Here is a 15,814-nt window from a genome sequence, read left to right as displayed (position 1 = left end):
TTTTCCATTTTGTAGATGAGGAAGCAAAGGCAAAGAGTAGATAAGTGTCACAAGGTGCCTGTGGGCTGTATATGGACTGTTACGCATAGCAACCTCTCTAGGGGATAAGTCTGGCATTGGGAACTCCCCATGGCACCCCCCCCCAAAGGGACTGACCACCTGATTCAGGTGGTCAATGTCCCCCTCAAGCTCTGCCAAAGATCCCACACAGCACCTGAGATGGGTGTGACCTGACAAGATGCCAATCAACCTGCTGACTGCTAGACATCACTGAAGCAAGACTTTGCCCTTGAAACCTTATCCCTGCCTTTGATGTACCCCCTTAAATAAACCAGTGGTGTCATTTTGTCTTTGTCTAGTTCCAGAACCCATGTGGACTAGATCTATCAGGGGCTTCACTCCCTGTAAATATATTTCTGAGTATTTATGCTTTGTTTTTTGCTAATTTGAGATTATAAGATTTAAGGTGGCTTGAATTATCTTGGGCAGAAAGAAAAACCCCTTAATGAAACGCTGGCTGTCCCCCCCACCCCAGATAAGGCTCCCCTGGCCCTGTACTTGGTTTGTGGCTATTCCAAGAGTCCAGGGGAAGGGATGCTATGTAATTTCCAAGGGCAGGTCATAAAATCCCACTGCCTGGCTCTGTCTTTGGGATGCTTACTCCAGGGGATTGTGGTGGGTGAGAAAATCCAAACTAGCTTCTACAGAGAGCCCACATGGAGAAGCCGGTGTGGAAGAGACACAATTCCAGAAGCTGGGAAGTCTAAGATCAAGGCTCTGGCAAATTTGGAGTCAGGTGAGGGTGTTGAAAAGACCACCAACTCCAATTTTAAGTCAAATTAAAGCAAGCTTATATTGTGTACACAGAGAGAGCTATGACACAGCAACTGTCTCACCCAAAGCCGGGCTAGAGAAGAGCACCCCAGCTCTCCAGGTAAAAGGTTTTATAGCACAAAAAGTTACCTATGACGGTGTCTTGGGAATTTACAGCTAAGAGGATTCTGTCAAGCATAATACAAAGGCAGATCGCAGGTTAATAATCTACATGGCTTAACATTTCAAGGGAGGGAGTAAATTGAGATTCCAATTTATGAGGGGCCACTAAGGTTTTAGGGAGGGTTGTTATCTGGTCAAGGAGAGCCAGGTATGGGTGAGTTTGGAGTTAAATAAGATTAGCCCTCAGAGTATGGTCAGGCCGAATAAATATCTTAGTAAAACAGAAATGAACTTTTCTTAACTTTGTGACGAGATGGCTCCCAATCTTAGGATAGAATTAGTTTGGGTTCATCAAGGGCCCATTTTCTGCCTCATAGATAGCACTTTCTAGCTGTGTCTTCACATGGTGGGAGGGTTGAGCTAGCTCTCTAGGGCCTCATTTATAAGGGCACTAAACCCATTCATGATGCGGAGTCCTCAGAATCTAATCCCCTCCCCAAGGCCCTATTTCAAAATACCATCCCATTGGTGATTAGGCTTCAACATATGACCTTGGGGTGGGGAACACAGACATACATATAGGCCCAAGTTCAAACTGCTCGTTATTGTCAGGCATGGTAGTGCTCACCTGTAATCCCAGGGTTTGGGAGGCTGAGGCAGGAGGATCCCAAGTTCAAGGCCAGCCTCAGCAACTTAGGGAGACCCTGTCTCAAAGGGGAAAGGGTGTTGGGGATGAAGCTCAGAAGTAAATTGCCACTGGGTTCAATTCTTTTTTTTTTTTTTTTTTTTTTAAGAGAGAGTGAGAGAGGAAAGAGAGAGAGAGAATTTTTGATATTTATTTTTTAGTTCTCGGCGGACACAACATCTTTGTTGGTATGTGGTGCTGAGGATCGAACCCGGGCCGCACGCATGCGAGGCGAGCGCGCTACCGCTTGAGCCACATCCCCAGCCCCTGGGTTCAATTCTTAAGGGGGAAAAAAGGAGGGGGTCTAGGGATGTGGCTCAGTGGTAAGTGCCTCTAGGTTCTATCTCTACTACCAAAACAAACAAACAAACAAACAAACCAAAAACAAAACAATATTCACTAGTTATTTGAAACATTGCTCAGTCTGAGTTCTCTAGACACAAGGACCTAGGTGTAGACCCTTTCCTTGGGGGGGGGGGTGACCTTAGGAAGCTCAGTGGGAAAGAGGAAAGAGAAGCCATAAAAGCAACTCACAACTTAAGGTAACTCTGAATCCCACTGGGGACCCTCTGAGAAACTGGGTGGAAACTGTCTTGGGACTATCACACCAAAGAGTGGAGAGACTGAATATTTGTGCCTCTGTCCAAAATTCATAGGTTTAAATCCTAACTCTCTATTTGGCTGTATGTGGAGATTGGCCTTCAAGGAAGTAATTAGGGTTAATTGAGATCATGAGGGTGGAGGATAGAATTAGTGTCCATCTAAGAGACAACAGAGAGGTTATTTTTGCCTCTCTCTTTGTCTATGCTTTGAAGAAAGGCCACGGGAGACCATGGCCAGAAGGTAGTCACCTGCAAGCCAGAATGAAAGCCCCCACCAGAAATAAGACCAGCCAGAACCATGATCTTGAACTGCTAGACTTCAAAACTGTGAATTTCTGTTACTTAGGCCTCGTAGTTGGTGGCATTTTGTTGTGGAAATCTAAGTGGACTAGTTCTTGTGCCATCTTCCATTCTTATTGGTTGAAAATTTCCCTTGAGGGCCTTGAAGGTGGCTAGAAGTGGCAAGTTTTGTCAGTTTGTCCCTAGCTACACGTGAACTTGGAGTTGAGTCAAAGAAATATAGGAAGGCTGCACTATGTCTGCTATAACATTGTTTCTAATCTCCAACTTACGCTGTTGCATTGATGTTCTTTGTCTGTATGCCGTTTTCTACATACTGAAGTATAAATTAGAGATAAATTTGTAAATTTATCCCACTCCTTTTTAAGGAAATTTTTTTAGTAGTAGATAGACACAATATCTTTCTTTTATTTATTTATTTTTTTATGTGGGGCTGAGGATAGATCCCAGTGCCTCATGCATGCAAGGCAAAAGCTCAACCACTAAGCTACAACCCCAGCCCCCCACCTTTTTTGGTACTGTGCATGGTCCTTCTACATGCAAGGCAAGTGCTCTACCACTGAGCTACACCCTCACCCTTCAGGACAGATTTGTTTAATCCGAGGGTATGGCCATTTTAAATTGTGACAGATATGACCAAATGGTTCTCCTACAGGATTATATCAATTTATTGTCCACTGGCAGCAACTCCTTCTCCATCCCCCCTCTAATAGTTTATCAGACATTTTGATCTTGCCAACTCATTAAATAGACACATGTCTCTCATCTTGATTTTCATGTGTAAATTTCTTTTGGCTCTGTGTCATCGAATATATGGCAATGGTGAAGAAAAGGAAGTTTTCCAACTTCTTTAGCAACTTCAACTTGTATATCAGATCTTTATAGCTGAGGCATGGATATATCAGAAACCTCAAAAGTTGTGATGCCTTTGGCCAGGTTGAGGTAGGAAGGAAATCTATCTAAGTGTAGTTTGGTTTAGGTTTGTCTTGAGCTCATTGGTAGCCATGGTAACATATCAGTGTCAACAAAGCTAGCAAAAAAGTAGCTTCAAAAAAAAGTCATCAAAAAGACCTTGAAGCAGATTAAAATCCAGGAAACCACAGTGGGGGTGGGGGTGGGGTAACAGTACATACTGCATGATAGTTATGTCCGCAAACTCCCCTAAGTTAGTCCTGCCTACCCTCAGAAGCTGGGGGATCAAAGACAGAAAAATCAAGTGTGCTGTTTTAGTGTGTCTGTATTATCATCTCTGCCTGGGGCCAAGTCATTTTACAAGGTTTTGCCACAGACACTATTCCTCCACCATGCTGAAGGACTGTAACATCCAAGCAGTTGAGAAGCATTATTTTTTGTCACCTCCACTACTGACAAATTAGAATTGGGGTGACTATGTAAAGCACAAGGAAGCTTGCAAGGGATTTAGCAGCAGGAAAATTTGGGAGGAACATGTCGGAGAACCTGCAGACCCAGAGTTGCATATGGACAGTTTTAAGTGAGAATTCTCCTCTCAAATATTTAAATTTCTGAACATCTCTCCCTGATAAAATTTTTTTCGAAATTTGTGTTGGAAAAAAAAAAAAAACAAAACAAAACTGAACTAGGTATGGTGGTGCATACCATGTAATCCTAGTGGCTTCAGAGGCTGAGAAAGGAGGAACACAAGTTCAAGGCCAGACTAGATAATTTAGTGAGATCCTGTCTCAAAATTAAAATAATAGACCAGGCATGGTGGTGCATACCTATAATGCCAGCAGCTTGGGAATCTGAAACAGGAGGATCGAAAGTTTAAAGCCAGCCTCAGCAATTTACTGAGGGCCTAAGCAACTTAGTGACACCCTGTCTCAAATTTAAAAATAAAAAGGGCTGGGGTGTGGTTTAGTGATTAAGTGCCCCTGGGTTCAATCCCTGGTACCCTAAAAAAAAATAAATATTTTAATAATAATAATAATAAAGAGCTTGGGTTATAGCACAGTGGTAGATAGCCCTTGGGTTCAATCCCCAGTACCAGGGTGGGAGGGTTGTTAAAGCTAGATGCTATGGTTCATGTTTCTGTAACCCACCTATTCAGGAGGCTGAGGCAGGGGGATCCCAAGTTCAAGACCAGTCTGGGCAACTTAGGGAGAACTGTAGTGGCACCCCCTCCTCCACGGAAAATCTTAATTAATCGTCTCCATAAATCTTCACCATAATTGATCTTTGAACTATCAGCAAAAGAATCTCTACAAAAGAGTTCAATGTCATAGTTAAGCTTCCTATTTCCCATTGCTCTATCTTACAATAATTAAATTTGGCCACAGGCTTGAGAGAGATCAGCACTCCAGGTGCTGACCACCTCTTTTCTATTTTTTTCACAAACATTTATGAACTATCATATATATATAAACAATTTGTAAAAGTTTTCAAGGTAAGTGTGTCAAATGTGATAAGAAAAACGGATTCTTTTAACTAGGCCTTTGGCCTTGGGCTGGAGCTTCACAAAGATGTATACATTTCAAAGATGAGAAGAGGTTACTACTAATTTGGCTCCTTGATAACAGCTGGCAGGGGGAGAGGGAAAAAGAGAGAAGCAACTCTCCCCTCCTCAGGTGCTGTCCTGGAAGGGTTAACTTGCCCAGAAGCCTGAAAGAAAAAGCTGCTTTTGTGTGAACTTCTACAAATAATGAACTTCTGAGCTCCTCCCCTCACATGCTGTGTGAGCCACCAAATGCCGCAGTCTGGCTGGGCACAATTCAGGAGCCACTTGTCAAAAGAAACTAACTTTATTTTTAGAACTACAAAAGCCAAACAAAACAGCTCCTCAGGAAAAAACCCTCAGAGCCCAACTGCCACCACCGGCTTCCCACAAGCCTCTCACCCCCACACAACCCTCACCACCTCCCACAATCCTCCTGCTCTTGAGGCTGATTGGCTGGGTCGTGTGGGCGGAGCCAAAGAAGTCCCCCAATGAGCAGCTCCGTGGAGGAGCCAATCAGCTAGATGTTGCTGGGGCCGCTGTGAGCCAATCATCAGCTGGCAGTCTGAAGGGCAGGGAAACAGCCCAATGAATATCACCGCAGAGGAGCCAATCAGCTAGATGTTGCTGGGGCCCCTGTGAGCCAATCATCAGCCGGCAGCTGGAAGTTTGCTGGCAGCTGGAAGTTTGCTAGGGCCCCTTTGGCTCTGGCTCTCAACAGTTCTGGAACTGCCTGAACTCAGGGTTCAGGAGATTAATTGATTACTGTGAAAGCTGTATCCTGTGAACCTGGCTGCAGCCAAATAAAACTATTTCCTGCTATCTTTGGTGCCCTGCTTCATCTGTCTCTTACAACAGAACCTCTTTCAAATTTTTTAAACAATTGGCAGGAGTATAAAGGGTTCACTGGATGCTTTGACTTTATCTCTTGTGGCTTTGAAACTTACATGTATTCCCTGCCAACACAACCTTCTTCTCCCTGACCTTCCCCTCCCTGATCTTCTTTTCCCTAACTTCTCCTTCCTGATCTTCTCCTCCCAGATCTTCTTTTGCCTAAAGCTTCTCCTTCCTGATCTCTCCTCCCTATTCTCATTTTCTCTGAGTCACCTTTTTAAACACTGCCCACCCATCCCCACTCTCCTGTTCCTGCTAACAGGCAGAATCACAGTCTTGGGCCAGGAGTCCCCTGTGTTTGTCCTTTCCTTTTTCCTTTTTCTCAAAATCATGTCCTCATTATTGGATTGGTATTGGGGACAAGGACTGAGCTTTCACAACAGAGGGGGTAGGTATTGGGGATTTAAACCCAGGAGTACTTTACCACTGAGCTGCATCCCTAGTCATTTTTATTTTTTTATTTTGAAACAGGGTCTCACTAAGTTATTGAGGGTGTGCCTAAATTGTTGAAGCTGTCCTCAAACTGGGAAATTTCCTGCATCAACTTCCCTAGTCACTGAGATTTCAGGCATGTGCTGTTAAACCCCATCACAAAGATAAGACCACCAACTTCAATTTTAAATCAGATTAAACAAGCTTGTATTTGTGTACACAAAGAGCTGATCAGTGACTGTCTCCCCAAACACTAGAGACCAGCACCCCAGCTCTTAAAAAATGAGATTTTATAGCACAAAAACTCGCAAATGGGGGTGCCTTGAGAACTTACATATAACAGGATTTTGACAAGCATAATACAAAGGCAGATAGTAGGTTAATGATCTACATGGCATGATATTTCAAGGTAGGGAGTAAATTCATATCCCGACATTGGAATTTATGAAGCACCACTAAGGTTTCAGGGAGGGTTGTTATCTGGTCAGGGAAAGCCAGGCATGGGATGAGTTCAAGGCATGCGTAGGAATTCCAAAACATATTTAGAAATCACAGTAATTTATAGTAAAACAGAAATTAACTTCACAACTTTGTGATGAGATGGCTCCCAATCTTAAAATGGAATTAGACTGGGTTTATTGGTGTCCCTACCAGGCTGGGCTCAAAATGAAATTTGAAAAGGCCTAGGGAATTGGGCCATGGTGGCAGTGGCATATGCCTATAATCTCAGCTACTAAGAAGGATGAGGCAAGAGGATCACAAGTTCAAGGTTTGCCTGGGCACCTTAATGACTCTTAAAATAAAAAATAAAAAGGGCTGACCTTGGTGGAGAATTCCTGCAATCCCATCGACTCAGGATACTAAGGCAGGAGGATTGCAAATCCAAAACCAGATTCAACAATTTAGCAAGGCTCTAAGCAATTTAGTGAGACCCTGTCTCAAAATAAAAAATAAAAAGGGCTTGGAGTGTAGCTCAGTGATAGAACACTATCCTAGCATGTGCAAGGCCCTGGATACAATACCCAATACCACAAAAAAAGGTGGGGGGTGGAGATGTATTTAAAAGGTAGAGCACTCCTGAGTTCAATCCTCCATACCACACACACACACACACACACACACACAAATATATATATATATATATTTTTTTTTTTCTTTTGTCTTCAACTTCTGATAATGGAAGCCGGATAATTCTAACACCCTCACTGAGAAAAAACTGAAAAGTTAGAGGAAATAATAACATATCTTTAAACCATCCATTAGGCAAGAATCTTGAGAGGTAAGCATGGTACTCAGAACACTTTTTGCCCTTGGATTAGCTGTTGATCTGGAAGTGACAACTACAGAACTGAGCATGAATTCTGATGGTCTCAAAGAGAAAGAGGTGAAGTGTCAAAGATCAGAGGTTGCCCAAGTTGAGGATTCTGACAGACCACACTCCACTTTGGCTTAGGACCAAGACTACAACCTTAGACTAAGAGGGAACCAAAGGTAAACCAAAACTCCTGAGGAACTGAAGCTGGGCTTTTGTCACTTGAGAAGTCTGCGGAAACTTTAAACTTGAACTTGAATTAAAATTAAAGGGGACTAGTGTTGCCTCCAGATGACTAATAGAAAGATACCATCATCCCAGGCCTCAAATTATTCCCACAGATCAATTCAACACTTAACACACAACAGAGATAACAAGCCACAAAAGGATAGGAGCAAGGACCAATAGAAATAGATCAACAACAACAGCCAATAGAAATAGATCCACAAAGATTTGTGATATCAGAAATGATAAAATAATCTGTTTTCTGTGTTTGAAGACATAAGAGATAACCTTGAAAATCTCAAGAGCAAACAAACTGTAAAAAACTAACATAGCAGATATGAAAAACAGCTCAATAGAGCATTTGGGTTATATAAAATAAAGAAAAATATATAAACTAGTGGAGGGTCAGGTGAATGATTGTAATCCCAAGAATTTGAAAGTTTAGGCAGGAGGATTACAAATTCAAGGTCAGCCTCAGAGATTTAACAGGTCCCTCAGCAACTTGGTGAGACTCTGTCTCAAGCTAAAAAAAAGCGGGGGGGGGGGGGGGGGGCGGGGAGCTTGGGGGTGTGGCTCAATGGTTAAGCACCCCAGGGTTCAATCCCCAATATCAAAAATTAATTAATTAATTGAGTGGAGGGCATATCATTCTTCCTGGATTGCCAGAACAAACTACCAGATTATGTGACTTAAAAACATGAATTTAGGGCTGGAGTATAGCTCAGTAATACAGTAGCTTGCCTGGTATGTGTGAGGACTGCTTTTGATCCCCAGCACTGAAAAAACAAAATAAAACAAAATGTAAATTTCTTTCCTCACAATTCTGGAGGCTGGAAAGCCCGAGATAAAGATACTGGCGGGGTTGGGTTTCTCTTCCTAGCTTGCAGAGAGCTGCCTTCTCACTGTCTCTCCAAATGGAGGAGAGAAAGAGTTCACACATTGGCCTATTCTGTTTTTTTTTGAAGGGGGAAGTAGTGGAGATTGAACCCAGGGTTGCTTTACCCCTTAGTTATATCCCCAGCTCAGTCATTTTGATTTTTCATTTTGAGAAAAGGTCTTGCTAAATTGCTGAGGCTAGCTTCAAAAATCCTCTTGCTTCAGCCTCTCAAATTTCTGGGATTATAAATATAGGCCACTGGGTCTGGCTTTTGTAATTCTTTGGTGCATTTTCTTCCTCTCTCTCTCTCTGGTACCTGGGATTGAATCCAGGGGAACTCTACCTCTGAGCTACATTCCCAGACCTTTTTATTTTATTTTATTTTGGGGACACAGTTTTACTGAATTGCTGAGACTATCTTTTTTTTTTTTTTGGTCAAGAGATATTTTTAATTTTTTTAAAGAGAGAGAGAGAGAGAATTTTAATATTTATTTTTTAGTTATAGGCGGTCACAACATCTTTGTATGTGGTGCTGAGGATCGAACCCGGGCCGCACGCATGCCAGGCGAGCGCGCTACCGCTTGAGCCACATCCCCAACCCTGAGACTATCTTTGAATCTATAATCCTCCTGACTCAGCCTCCTAAATTGCTAGGATTACAGGTGTGTGCTGCCGCACCTGACTGGTATCTCTTATAATGACATTAACCCTAACAGAGCCTTACCCTGATGACCATAATATCCATATTTTGTACTAGGGATTGAATCCAGGAATGTTTTACCACTGAGTCACACCCCCAGTCTTTTCTTCATTTTTTGTTTTCAGAGGGTCATGCTAAATTGCTGAGGATCTGGTTAAATTGCTGAATTTTAGGATGTCACTAAATTGCTGAGGCTGGCCTTAAATGGCCTTGAACTTGTGATATTCCTGCCTCAGATTCCTGAGTTGCTGAAAATTACAAGCTTGTGCCACTGCAGCAGCTCTTTATTTAACCTTAATTGTTTCTTTAGAGACTTTTTCTCCAAATGCAATCACATTGGGGCTTAGGGCTTCAATAAATTAATTTTGGGTTATGCAATCCAGTTCATGGCAGATGTATTAGATGCAGTTGAAGGGAGAATTCATAAAGTAAAAGATGTACCATAGACAGAAAAGAAGCTATAAAGTACAGAAAATTTGATAAGAAAACCATAAGACAACGTGAGAAGGTCTCATATATATATTAAATCAAATTCTTAGAAGAAGATAAAGAATGAGGCAAAAGCAATATCTGAAAAAAATAATTAGGAATTCTTGGGAATTAATGAAGGACATTAATGTGTAAGTTCATGAAGACCAAAAAAAATCCATGTAGGATAAATAAAAAGAAGTTCACATGCAGATGTATTGTGCACAAATTTCAGAAACCAGAGAGAGTAATCTTATATGAATTTATAGGGGAAAAAAAAGAGGTTATCTTTGAAAGGTTTAACAAAAGCTAGAATAGATGGAATAATAACTTCAGAAGACTGAAAAAAAGTAACCACCAATTCAGAATCAAATTTCTATCATAAGTATCCTTCAAGAACAAAGGCAAATAAAAGACATTATGGACAAGTCAAAAGAACCATCTGGACACCCGTAAACATGCAATAAAAGAAACTCTAAAAAGTGTCATGTAGGCAGAAGGAAAATAATCTAAGATGGAAGGTCAGAGATAAAAGAAGTACTGAAAGCAAAGTTCTCTATGTGAGTCATTTTAGATTAACATTCTGTACAGAACCAAAACAATACTGTCATGTATGATCTTAAAAATATGAAACTAAAATGTAAAAAGAAACAATTGTTTCAATGGGATGAAGAGGTTTGAGGATTTCTGATTTGCAATTACAAAATTAGGCTTTTTTTTTTTTTTGGTACCAGAGATTGAACCCAGGGGCACTTAACCACTGAGTCACATCCCCACATCCCCAGCCCTTTTTATTTTTTATTTTGAGACAGAGTCTTGCTAAATTGCTTAGGGCCTTGATAAATTATGGAGGCTGTCTTTGAATTTGTAATCCTCCTGTCTCAACCTCCTGAGTTGCTGGGATTAGATGCAAACACTACCACACCCAGCAAAGTTAGGCAATTCTATACACAGAAATATTTTTTTTAACAGAGTAATTTTATTTGTAGCTGTAATATTATTATACCTAAAATCAAGGAGCAAATCCATATTTGATTACATTATGTATTCTTTCCATAAGAAGAACTGTGTCTTAACTTCCTATATATACCATTTTTAATTACTTTTTAATTAATTAATTAATTAAGGTACTGGGGATTGAACCCAGGGGTCCTTTACCACTGAGGCACATCTCCAACCCTTCTGATTTTTTTAAATTTTGAGACAGGGTCTCAATAAGTTTCTTAGGGTCTCACTAAATTGCTGAGGTTGGCCTCAACTTGAGATTCTCCTGCCTCAGCCTCTTGATTGACTGGGATTACAGATACTCTCCATGACTCCTGAGTCTTTTTAACTTTTTTTTCTTTTTAACTTGAATATCCACTTTTTAGAAAAATAGGGGACAAAGACAAATTTTTTAGGAATTCAAATCGGAATAAGATCACATACAACCTTGTCCACATCATCAATATGAACAAAAGGATATCAACTGAACAACTACTCCAATAGACAAAGTATGAGTACTCATTCTGGGCTCACACCCCCTTCTTTCACATAGATGCCAGTTCCTCACTGAGTCCACATTCTGTAAATTGCAATTCATGTTCCCTTGCCAATTAACGACATTCTATTCAATTTTCGTTCAGAAACTTGTTCTATATAAATCCATTTTTAGTAACACAAAAAAGCAGCAGAGAACCAAGGAACAGCCGGCATGGTGGTGCATGCCTGTAATCCCAGCGATTTAGGAGGCTGAAACAGAAGGATTGCAAGTTTGAGGTCAGCCTCAGCAATTTAGCAAGACCCTGTCTCATAACAAAAAATAAAAAGGGCTGGGGATGTAACTCAGTTGTAGGTTGCCCCTGGGTTCAATCCCCAGTACCAAAAACCAAAACAAAACACAAACAAAAACCACAACCACCACCAAACGAGTTTAAAGGAATACCAGGAGCTGTAGGCATAGAAGACACTCTGGACATCAGCAGCATTTCTGAGCTGCTACTTTTTTTTCCTGGAAGTCTCAGCAGGGTTGCTGGCCAGAGGTGTCACTTTCTCTCTGTCCTCCCCTCTCTGATGCAGAACTTTGTTCTGGACTCATCATGTTACTGGGGTGTTCTATTTTAGGCTCACCTTGAGCAGCAGCTTGGTGAATTTTTGTTTTGTCTGTTTGTTTTGCAGTGCTGGGGGTTGAACCCACTGCCTCACACATGCTAAGCAAGCATTCTACCAGGGGGCTACACCCCCAACCCAGTTGGGTTCTTTTGCAATTTGAACAATAGGTTTGCTTACAGCAGGCCTTCTGATTTATCTGCTCAGTCAATTGACTGGACTTCAAAAAGATATCTACAGCATGTGATGGGAAAGCTGCAAGACTCTCTCTGTGTTCAGGATAAGCAGCAATGTCCTAGAGCCTGTGCACACCAAATTTCTGTATCTCCCCAGGCTGCACTTCCTGTAGTTAAAAGTGACTGCATATTTTCTTTTACATTTTCTTAAGTTGACATCAGGTGAATATCAACTGACTGGGAGTAACTGCTTTTTAGAAAGGAGTGAGATCTTTCTGCAGGATGGAATATAAGAGATAGAATTCTAATCTCAAACCTTCTTGAGCTGCCCTGGACAGTTTTAAAACAGTTAGTTTTACAATCCTTCCCTCCCTTCACTTCTCCTGGTCTGTGCTTGAAGCACTCCATGAGTATGATACAGTCCACTTGTCCATAGTTTCAAACACCCAGTTTTATAGTTGTAAGTTCTAACACTTTGGTTTAGGCAACTCTGTGAAACCACAGCCTAAGAGGGATTTCTTTTCTTTCTTTTTTTTTTTTTCTTTCTTGCATTGAGGATTGAACCCAGAGATTGAACAGCATCCCCAGCTCTTTTTCACATTTTTATTTTTGAGATAGGACCTTGCTAAATTGCTGAGGCTGGCCTCAAACTTGTGATCCTCCTGCCTCAGCCTTCCAAATCACTGGGATTACAAACATGCACCATGACATGCCCTGTGATTATTTTTCACTAACATTCCCTGCATTTTCCCTTCTTCCTGAAAGAACTCCTTTAAAATTTTTCTACAGTGAAAAATATCTAGTCCCAAACCTTTGGTCAAGATAAAATAGAAATTTTTAGAAAAAATAGTTTGATAATTTTTTAAACTTAGTTTAAGAGAAACTTGGATTGGTTCATCTTTTTAGAGGACAATATATCAAGTTCACAACAATGTGCAAATCACTTTTGGATTAAAAGAAATCAAGAAGGGTTTGGTCAGCATATGTTGACTTTATATCTCTCTGTTATTACTGAATTGGACTGGTATTACCAAATAATTAACAACAATTGATTGATTCAACCATACTTTGAATGGTATGATAACTGATAACTGATAACTGGGCATTCCACCAGTTATCAGTTATCTCCTGCTTCACAGGAGAATAAGAAATTTGAGGCCCATGAAAGCAATTTAGGAAGGCCCTGTCTCAAAATTTAAAATAATAAAAATAAAAAAGGAATGGGGATGTAATTCAGTGCTAAGGTGCCTCTGAGTTCAATTCCCACTACTATAATAAATAAATAATCAATTTAAAAATGCTTCCAAAGCACAATTTTATAAAAAAAAATGCTATATACGAGCACATCTGATGTAGGTAATATAATAGCTATTATAATACATAATACAAACTTTAATATATAATGTAAAGTAATTATGATAGATTTGGAAACCACAAATTATAAACTAATGAGAAAGGACTTAAGGGATGACCAGGTACAAAACAATTCATCAATTTGCTTTTTCTTTTTTTTTTTTTTGGAGGGGAGGGATACTGCGGATTAAACTCAATAATGCTTTACCACTGAGCCACATCTCTAGCCATTTTTATTTTTTAATTTTTTAAAAAATTTTTTAAATTTTTTTAGTTTTCGGCAGACACAACATCTTTCTTTGTATGTGGTGCTGAGGATCGAACCCAGACCACACGCATGCCAGGTGAGCGTGCTACCACTTGAGCCACATCCCCAGCCTATTTTTAAATTTTTGAGACATAGTCTCTATAAGTTGCTGAGGGCCTCCCTAAGTTGCTGAGGCTGGCTTTGAACTTGCAATCCTCCTGCCTCAGCATACTGGTCTCAGGATTTACAGGCATATGCCAACACACCCGGCCAATGTGTCAATTTCTTAAACTTCACATTTTTTAGGCTTCCTGAGATGGTGTAGCTTTGGAAGTGGATCAACTCACCAAGAAGGTAGCAGTACAAACCATTCTGCAGGCTTTCCAGCAGAAATACTAACACTGTAATTTCATCTTTGCTTCACTAATTAGGTAACCAACAGAGAGAGAGAGAGAGAGAGAGAGAGAGAGAGAGAGAGAGAGAGAGAAAGCAGACTGATACCAACAAGTCAGTAACAAAACCAGGATTTGAATGAAACAGCATCCAATACTCAGACAGAGGTGCCAGGTAACCTCCTTTGAATTGGCAGCCCTGCCATAGTCTGAACATGACCCTGCTTTTTCTCATCTTCTGAATGCCAATGCTAATGGGACTCTTTGTTTTCCAAGGGTTTCTTCTCCAGACACTAAAGGTTTGAATACAGAATAAACACATAAAACTCCACAAGGCAAAGGATTTTGCTGAAGGCACATCTATTCAGGGTGAAAAGACCCGGTAAACTCATGTCTCCCATATGAGCTTTTGTATTGAAATAGATCTAAGATGATGTCAATGTCAGCCCTCAATGTTAAGAAGAGAAGCAATCATGGGGGTACACACCTGTAATACCAGCAGCTAGGGAGGTTGAGGCAGGAGGATCATGAGTTCAAAGCCAGCCTCAGCAAAGGGAGGCACTAAGCAACTCAGTGAGACCCTGTCTCTAAACAACAACAACAACAAAATAGGGCTGGGGATATGGCTCAATGGTTGAGTGCCCCAGAATTTAATCCCCAATACCCTCCAAAAAAGGAAGGGTAAAAAACGGGGGGCAGAAAGAGACAGCCCACCTATTTCTTCTCCTTCTCCTCCTCCTCCTCATTCACCTATTTCTCCTTTCCCTCTTTCCCTTTCCCCACCCTCTCTCCTCTTCCTTTTTCACCTTTTTTGGTACTGAGGATTGAACTCAGATCCCCTCTACCAATGAGCCAAACCCCACAGTCCTTTTTACTTGTTGAGACAGGGACTCCCTAAATTGCCCATGCTGGCCTCAAACTTGCGATCTTTCTGCCTCAGCCTCCTGAGTAGCTGGGATTACAGACCTGCACCTCTGTGCCCAGTAACCTATTTTTTCTTTATTTTTCTTTCTTTCTTTATTTATTTTTGGTCTGGGGATTGAACCCAGGAGCACTTTGCTACCAAGTACCTCTCCAGTCCTTTATTTTTATTTTGAGACAGCATCTTGCTTGTTACAGAGACCTTGCTAAATTTCTGAGGCTGGCTTTGAATTTGTTTTTCCTCCTGCCTCAGCTTCCCAGGTACTGGGATTACAGGCTTGTGCCACCATGACTGACTCCTATTTTGGGGTTCAAACCCTACTTCTGTCACTTACCAACCCTGGGACACTGAGCAACTTACTTTAGTGCACAATATCCTAGTTTGAGTATCCCTGGAAGTTTGAGGTACTGAGGCAAGGATTCAAGTGCAAATAGTTTATTTGGCAGATGATCCAGAAAAAGCAATTAGGAGAATGGAGAAACTGAGATCAGAAAAGGAAAGCAGACAAAGAGGAAAGGGCTTGTTTCCAAGCAGGTCACTCCTGTAGAAAACCAGAAATTAATTCCTCTGGGGAACTCTGGAAGACTGTGTGTTATTTGCATCAAAGTTTTCCCTGCCAGGGAGCAAGGGTTTTGGGTCTTTAACTAAGCAATGATTAAGTGCTGCTTGGGGGCAGGGAAGGGCATTGATTCCTTAGCCCCCTGGCCTTCAGAATAGGCTCTAGCAGCCAGAGAAAGCCCTCGGGGCAAATAG

The sequence above is a fragment of the Spermophilus citellus genome (genome assembly GCF_964194105.1).
Source record: "Spermophilus citellus genome assembly, chromosome: 4".
Classification (NCBI taxonomy): domain Eukaryota; kingdom Metazoa; phylum Chordata; class Mammalia; order Rodentia; family Sciuridae; genus Spermophilus; species Spermophilus citellus.
Note: the sequence above shows the minus strand (reverse complement) of the source record.